The sequence below is a fragment of the Euleptes europaea genome, chromosome 5, assembly GCF_029931775.1.
Source record: "Euleptes europaea isolate rEulEur1 chromosome 5, rEulEur1.hap1, whole genome shotgun sequence".
Classification (NCBI taxonomy): domain Eukaryota; kingdom Metazoa; phylum Chordata; class Lepidosauria; order Squamata; family Sphaerodactylidae; genus Euleptes; species Euleptes europaea.
In genome coordinates this window covers 48,154,139-48,163,049 of record NC_079316.1, presented here as the reverse complement: position 1 = coordinate 48,163,049, position 8,911 = coordinate 48,154,139, and the positions used below count along the sequence as shown (strand labels likewise).

The 8,911-nt window shown below is 38.5% G+C and overlaps 1 protein-coding gene across 1 annotated transcript in view; it reads left to right on the top strand.

Annotated features, from left to right (window-relative positions):
- The first annotated feature begins 1,577 nt into the window (after positions 1 to 1,577).
- The window catches only part of MAP3K13 (mitogen-activated protein kinase kinase kinase 13), a 33,568-nt gene continuing 26,234 nt past the window's right edge, over positions 1,578 to 8,911 (top strand). The window contains exon 1 of the mRNA XM_056849517.1: positions 1,578 to 1,704. The gene's annotated coding sequence lies outside the window, so the exon portion shown is untranslated. The remainder of the gene's footprint in view (positions 1,705 to 8,911) is intronic.

The following is an 8,911-nucleotide window of genomic DNA, read 5'->3' as shown; positions in this document are numbered from 1 at the left end:
CTGTGTGGGCTGGGATAATTCTGAGGGAACTGTGACTGGCCCAAGATCACCCAGCAGGCTTCATGTGGAGGAGTGGGACCCGGTTTGATTAGAGTCCACTGCTCTTAACCATTACACCACGCTGGCGTTCTACATACATCTTATAGAGTCGATCTTGTTAGGGTTTTGAGATCCATTTGGAAGAGTATAATTTGGAAATTTAAGGCTTTATATGATGGTTACTTTATGTTAATTCATTTCGTCAATAACTTAGATCTTCCTTGCATTGTTCTCTCGGGTCCTATTGTACAAGTGTCTACTAATTAGCATTTATCTTATAATATCATTCACAAGTACTTCCTCCTAATCCATAGTACTGTGTGTCTCTTGAATCCTGTAAGAAAGGTGAACTATAAATGAAGTAAATAAATATGAGTGGTCAGGCAAACATTCTTACCACTGAAAGCAACTGTGACTTTAAAATGTGCCTATTTCATAATACACTATGTTAGGGTCAAATCATGTAATTTTTTTCATGAGAATATTTGTAGTAAACTTGGGGTGTAGTGTGAGACTCTAATAAGTTTTTTATTCTGGTCGTAATGTTTGGCAAATTAATTATGATGCTGAAATAAATATTTTGATTGGTGATTATCAAACTATATTTTTAATTTATAAACACAGTGGCATATCCTTGTTTAACTGGGATATAAGTTAAATGATTAATGTTTGGAAGAGAGTTCCAGAATTGATTTTAGCATCACGAAGAACTTCTCTGTATCCTTGCTACTTGTGTTTGGCACTTAAAGTGCTATAAAAGGCTCTGAGGAGTTAAGTTCTACAATGGTTTCCCAATGAGAGGTACTAGACTAATGAACTTAATCAGTTATTTTTGTTTATTTCCTGCCCCATTTCACATACTTAGGGTTCACTTCTATATAGTCTTAACAAATTTTGTCTCAAGAGAACTCTGTGGGACAGATTAGACTGAGGGAACAATTTCTTACTCTGAATTACTGTATTTTAACATGAATTTGGTACATTTTGAGGTAATATTGTATGTCTACATCCATGACTTGTTGCAATGTAGCGATTTTTACAAATATGTAATGTTCTTAAACTTGGTTCTTGAGTTGATAGTGAGCACTAATTACATTTGGGAAGAGGCATAAGGTATTTATTTCCAAGTTTCATATGCTGTCAGATGGTCGCAGTGCTTTGTCAGAAGTCCTGCTGGTGGTAATGATAGTTGAAATGCTAGATTTGATGTTGTCTTGTATGAAGTAGTCAGATGAATTTTTCTTTAAATAGTTGATAGTAATGACTTAAGCCATAATAACACTATAGTAAGGCTTAAAAAGGATCTGCCTCTTGGGTTACATTTCTTTCTTTTTGGTGTCTTGATGTAGAGCCGTAACTCTGCACTTACTGGAGCTTTCTGTTTTGAAAGTGTGTCTGCAGTTCATAATGCTAACTACAACTTTCCTTAGGACTGAGCAAGAAGCAAATATAGTCCAATCTGGTTGAAAATCACAAATGTGCAGGAAACATGTTCTTAAACTGTTGAAATTCTTTTTTTTTCTTTTTTTTTAGATTGCTAAAGGTCAGACTTTGGAAAGAGCACCAGGGATTTATGAGCAGCAGGAATAAATGGATAGTTAAAGCTTCCAAAAATGAGCCATGAATTGTTACTACTTTACTGGAGTGCACAGCAATTTGAGAAAGGTTAGTGCTTATTTATTCTGTTTCTGGAGATGTAATTCTGCAAAGTAAATAAACAAGCCATTTACTCCCCCTCTTGTGTCTCAAAATGTGATGGAGTGGACAATACCGCTTTCTTACAGGCTGAACTTGTTGCTAGTTTTGCATGATCGTGTTTCTCTGAGGAACTATTAAAATAGTGGTGGTGCCCAGGTTTACACTTTCAGCCTGATCTTAGCATGTAATAAAGTTATTAGTAATCATCACATCTTTTAATATTGTAGAATTTTTGTTGGGGGGAATATTTGCTACCATTCAGATTCAACTTCAATCCAATAAATAGTGGACTCTCCTTAGAATAGAATCAGAGTTGGAAGGGACCACCAGGGTCATCAAGTCCAACCCCCTGCACAATGCAGGAAATTCACAACTACCTCCCCCACACACCTAGTGATCAGAAGATGGCCAAGATGCCCTCCCTCTCATCATCTGCCTAAGGTCATAGAATCAGCATTGCTGACAGATGGCCATCTAACCTCTTCTTAAAAACCTCCAGGGAAGGAGCGCTTACCACCTCCCGAGGAAGCCTGTTCCACTGAGGAACCGCTCTGTTAGAAAATTCTTCCTAATGTCTAGATGGAAACTCTTTTGATTTAATTTGGTCTGACCATCCTCAATATGACAGCCCCTCAAGTACTTGAACATGGTTATCATATTCCCTCTCAGTCTTCTCCTCTTCAGGCTAAACATACCCAGCTCCTTCAACCTTTCCTTGTAGGACTTGGTCTCCAGACCCCTCACTATCTTTGTTGCCCTCCTCTGGACACGTTCCAGCTTGTCTACATCTTTTTTAAATTCTGGTGCCCAAAACTGAACACAGTACTTTAGTTGAGGTCTAATCAGAGCGGAGTAAAGTGATACCATCACTTCGCGTGATCTGGACACTATACTTCTGTTGATGCAGCCCAAGACTGCATTTGCCTTTTTAGCTACCGCATCACACTGCCGACTCATGTTCAGTGTTTGGTCTACTAAGACCCCAAGATCCTTTTCACACACACTACTTCTCAGACAAGTCTTCCCCATCCTATAATTATGCATTTGATTTTTCCTACCTACATGCAGAACTTTACATTTGTCTTTGTTGAAGTGCATTTTATTAGTTCTAGCCCCCTTCTCTAGCCTGTCAAGATCATCCTGCATCTTGGCTCTGTCTTCTACCATATTTGCTACCCCTCCCAATTTAGTATCATCTGCAAATTTAATAAGCATCCCCTCTATTCCTTCATCCAAATCATTTATAAAGATGTTGAACAACACAGGGCCCAGCACAGATCCCTGAGGAACTCCACTAGTCACTTCTCTCCAAGTGGATGAGGAACCATTAACTAGCCCTCTTTGGATACAATCTGTCAACCAGTTGCAGATCCACCTAACAATAATAGGATCTAAACCACATTTTCCCAATTTGTCAACTAGAATACTATGTGGAACCTTATCAAAAGCCTTACTGAAATCTAGATAAACTATGTCTATAGCATTCCCCTGATCCAGCAAGGTAGTAACTTTCTCAAAAAAGGAGAAAAGATTAGTCTGACATGACTTATTCTTGAGAAACCCGTCGTTCTTTGAAGGTGTTTAAGCAGAGGCTAGATGGCCATCTGACAGCAATGCTGATTCTGTGAATTGAAGCAGGTCATGAGAGGGAAGGCAGGAAGGGTTGCATCAGTGCTTGGCTCTCGTGTCCTTTTTTTACATGACCAGGGTAATGCCGATCGCCACTTTGGGGTCAGGAAACAATTTTCCTTCAGGCTAGATTGGCCAGGGATCCTGGAGGGTTTTTCCCCATTTTCTGGGCATGGAGCAGGAGTCACTGTGGGTGCGGGGGGAGGGAGGTAGTTGTGAATTTTGTGCACTTTGCAGGGGTTTGGACTAGATGACCCTCGAGGTCCCTTCCCACTCTATTTCTATGATTCTATGAGATTTACTTTGTTCTTTCATTCTAAGGTTTGGATCCTAACCTCTTTTTCTGCTTGTAGGAGACACTTCTGCCCACGGTCAGGGGAGTATGATTAAAAAAAAAAAAAAGATTATCCCCCTAATGCAGACCTCACTTTCTTTCACTGACACCCTCATGAATGATTTGAGTGGGGTACAGAGGCTACAGCAGTAGTGTAGTGGTGGGAGAGTTCCTGCTCATCTAGCTCAGCTCCGGTTGCATGAGACTGACAGTGCATTCACAAGGAGAGTTACTCCAGTCTAACCCATTGAAATGAATGGGCTTAGACTGGAGTAACTCTTGCTAGGAATGCACTCTGAATCTCCTCATATGATTTCACTAGCAATACAATCAACTTATGTCTGCCAAGGCTTCCCCTCTACACTGACTCTTCTAACCAGTAAACTTGGGCAGCATGATAGGACAAGATAAGCAACTGTTTATCCCCTTGTAGAAGTTGGTTTCTGCATTATTAATGCTTTAAACTCCAAGGTTGTAGTTGCAGAAATTCACTATATAGAGGAGGAATTAGAAATTATGGGAGCATAACTATTTTATTTATATGTTAATTGTTATAATCCTAGCAAATTAGGGCTATCATAACTGACTTTGCATTTTATAATTTTATTTCTGATTAGCCACCCCTTTGCTCGTTTTAAATAATTGCAATTAATCTTGCATGAAGCTAATCCCCAGCTCTCTGACTTGTTTCCTACACAGTTTGTGGTAATTTGAGGTTTTAATTTCGAGCAGAGCCACGTTCTGCCAGATTGTTCTCTTTACCTTACAGGCAGGAATAGACTATTTCTTGCTATTGGCCACCTAAGATGTTCATGTAGATAATGTTGATGGATACATAGATATAATTGACAATCTAGTCATTACTACATTAATTTAAATTGCAGAGTTAAGCCCATGTTCAGATCAATTCATTGGGATTTAAAAGTTTTTGTTCTGGCAAGATAATGCATAACTAGATAATAAGGATATGGTTACTAAAATTATTTATAAAATTAGTTTAAAGGGTGATTTTGTTGAGCTTTAATCCACAATATTAATATATACACAAATTCATTGTTATTAATTTGTGCCTTTAAAAATTGTATATGTCAAAGGCAGGAAGTTGAGTGCTGTAACACAGCAGAGAGACAGTAGTTTTTACAGTTGCTAGGTTCACTATATCACAGAGCTTCGGAGAATTTAATAGCTACATAGAAGGGATAATTTTATATTGGTGATGATGGAAAGTGCTGTCAAGTCACAGTTGACTTATGCGACCCTATAGGGTTTTTAAGGCAAGAGATGTTCCAAGGTGGTTTGCTGTTACCCGCCTCTGCGCCACAAGCCTGGACTTACTTGGTGGTCTCCCATCCAAATACTAACCAGGGCTGACCCTGCTTAGCTTCTGAGATCTAGGCCATTGTAGTTCAAGCTGCTGCAGTGTGTTCTAGCTATCAGTTGATAGTTATATAAAGGGCTTATATAAACTGGAATTTGTAAAAAAAAAAAAAAAAGCTGCAAAGTGATCTGATCAAAATGCAGACAGCTATTTCAGTTAAGGTTACTAGATTTTATAAATGAAAAGTAATATGTTCCTTCAGTAGTGGCTACAATGGAGAATATTGGCAAGTGCACTTTCATTGCAGCTCTCTGGTAGGAAAGAACTGCACATACCAAAATTCTACATTTTATGTAATTTTTAAAGGCCCAGAGTCCCTGTCTTGTCTTAAAACTGGCAACACTAATCACCTGTGTGGTACATATGTAATATGGTGGTTCTCATACAAGGATAAATACTTGTTCTGCTCACAGGAGTCCTGTGTCATTAAATACGTTCGCCTATGCTAAATAGAGATGTCGTTCTGAGAGTGTTGATTTTGGTGAGTTCTCGCCAAATTAATATCCAGTATAGTTAATACTTGTTTTAATCCTGGTCAAGTTCCAAAATGTACTGTGTGCATGGGAATAAGGTTGTTCATGCCCTGGAGCAAGGATGGGCAGACTGTCACTCATGAATGACCAGTTCGTTGCCAGACACATACTGGTTGCTCTTTACTTTCTGCCTGTTAACGTCACTTTCTCAGAGTGAGAAAGCACCATACTGCTGTAGTCATTTCTTTGTCCTGAGTCAAGCGCGCATGCATTTGTTCAGGGCAACAATGCGGCCGCAGCATCACACAGTTTTCTTCTCCTGAGGAACTGACCACAGTGAAAGAGGTGAGAAGGGAAGAAGACGAGAGGTGACTGCAGTTCAAGGGGCAAAAGAGAAGGAGATGAGACCAATGGCCACATGTTCTGGCTGCTGCTTTCTTGTCCTGAGTGAATTGCACGGGGCATGTCTTCTTCTTTTTTATGTGAAAGGAAAGAATATGAGGCTGTGGAACAGATCTGCAGACAAGGGTAAACATTAGAATTCTTACTGGATTCCACACGAGTTCATGGAACTCTGTTCCAAGTAAGCATACGTAGAATTGCAGGCTTGATTCTTATTAAGGCTTTTTTTTATATGTTAAGTTGTCACAGTGGCTTAAAATATGTTAGTGTCAGTTTGATGTTGCATATCTAAAATAATAAGGCAACTGAAATCCATAAAGTAAAATCTAGTGCTGTATTAGATAAAGTTATCCCTGATATTTGATAAGCAGCTAAAGCATGCTTTTCACCTGTAGTGTGATCTTAGTTAAGCCCCAGTAGGAGATTTTCTGCTTTTGCTCTGTGCACAAACTGAGGTGAATAAGGGTGTGTGTGTGTGTTTTTAAGTGGCACCTTGATTTTGAAGATCCTCCCCTAAGGGCTATGGGTTTTCTGGGGAAATTTGAATCTGAAAACTTTCTAGAAATTTGCTGATTCAAATGTAAATAAAACAATTTAAACTTTAAATAATATTAGCAAAACAAGGCAAATAAACCATGTACAAGCATTGAGTTTTGTCTATTTCATATCCTACATTTAGCCCTTCTAACATAATTGATTTGCAGCACAATAGCCCTGGTTATTATAAACGGAGACTATGTTTCAGGAAAAATTCTATGGAAAGATACAGTATCAGAAAAATAGTTTGTTTGTTTTTTTAACGTAGCTGTCTTGTTATTTTTGATGTGGGTATGAATCTGCAACATTGGTCAACTTTTCAATGATTGGCCTGTTGTCATAATCAAACTGCTCCCTCTCTTCCCCCTGCTCTGAATACAAATGATTTCATTTTTGATTTTTTTTAAAAGGGCACTAAAATATCAATATATTTATATACTGTTGTAATGATAGATTTAGCAGGTTCTCTGAATTCCTAGGCTTTATTTTGGTTTAAAGTAAGTCTCTAGTCCTTTTCTTTGTAGAGGTATGCCTTTTTCCTTATATCTCTGTGAGGGAAAGGGCTAGCGACTTACTTTTATTTTCAAATGAAAGCTGGAATTCAGAAAACCTGCTCAATCTATCACTTCAATGGTATATCCATATTTTAATGCCTTTTAAAAATGCAGCCGTGATTTTGATATATACATGTGCAAAAAATAAAAAGGGGGTGCTGTTATGCCACTGATGACGAGAGCACCTTGAAAATCTGGATTATTTAAGGCATGTGCAGAAGAAAATAAACTGATTCCACAACTTTGAGAAGGCTGAGGGAGGGCAGACATGCGGAAGAAGTGTGCCCAGACTTATTCCAGTGCTTGTGGGTTCGGAGTAAGTCAAGCATGTAGAAAAGCTTGTCTGTCTGCCAAGCTGCCATTTTGATTGGCAGCTCCCTAGTGCTCTTGGGGGGAAAAATGTAAGTAGCTCTCAGAGGCCTAATGACTGCCCTCCCCTGCTCTAGTATGTTTATAAATACATATCTTGGAATTTTACTGAATACCTTCAAGGAAGGGTCAGCACTTCAGCTCAGATCTTCAGTGAGAAGTTACCCTGCTGTGTAGTGATAACATAGGCCATGGATGGTGGTGCTAAGTAATTCTTAGGCCCTTGGGAGGAAAGGGTTTTTTGATTGAAAGAAACGGCCTGAAAACACAAGGCTCACTTACAAGGAAATAAAAATACGTTCCTTGGCTTCCCCTGTGTTCTTTGATCTCTCCCTCCCTCTTTCTGTTGAGCTCAACCTTTGAGTACTTAGAGATAAGACCTTATCAACCAGCAGTTAAATAACAAACCTTCCCACCTTGCTGAGTTGGACAGAAACCTCCCAACTTCTGAGGCCAGAGTAAATGTGCACAAATGTTACACCTCTCAACCTTGATGGGGACAAAGTTTATTCATTGAAGGGATTCTCTGAAACTCAACCTTTGTTTTAGTTATGCCTGGTGCAGTATGGTAAATTTTTCTAATGGGAATACTTTAATGCAGAATTGTGAACCAAGGTTGGTGTCCAGATCTTGTTAGGATGTAGAACAGCGTAGAACAATTTACTGAGAAATGTAAGGGCTTTAGAAAAGCAGCGAGTGAGTTGATTTAATGGATTTTCTCATTGTTGACTATGAAAGAGGGAGGTGCCATCTGCACTTGCAGAAGTCTGTCATAACTAGCAATGGAACCTTTATGTGAGATTAAGAAGAATCATCTTTAGTGATACAAGTTTTACATTTCCTGTTTCCTTGGGAAAGTTAGTAAATGTTTTATGAACCTATGGAATGTTTTCCTTCATAATGGCAGAAGCATTCTTTTTTTGGTAGCATTTTTAGTTCTTAATATTTTCAAATATGTAGCAAGTATACCACATTCTTCCAACTGCAACAGGGTAGTAGCTTTCAATCTGACAATAACATATAGTAACATATCATAAAATGAGTTAATTCAAGTTATATTTAATTGTTTTTTCTTCATAGTATTGTGTTCTGAGTTGCTTTAAATTTGTCCCACATTTGTGGCAGCTTGGGTGAAGACTTTCCCTTCCAATGTGGCTTGATCTAAACACTTTTTAAAAAGGAAGCCATTTTGAAAAGTTACTTTGGAGAGTGTGATAAGTAAAAGGAAATATTTGCACCTACTTTTAAGAAGTTTCAACACCTTTTGCATGAATATTTACAGTTGTCACCTTAGCATCGAGGATGTATAGCCTTTAGTAAGAAGGCCCTGCAGGTCTGGGATGTTTACGGCTTCAGATTTGTCATCAATTTTGATTTTATCAGTACAGTTAATTAATTTATCACAATATCTTAATTTGGAAGCCTTTCCATTTAGACATATCCTGGATTCTTAAGAGAGCGTGCACACAGACTGACCTCTTAAGAAAAGCATCACATT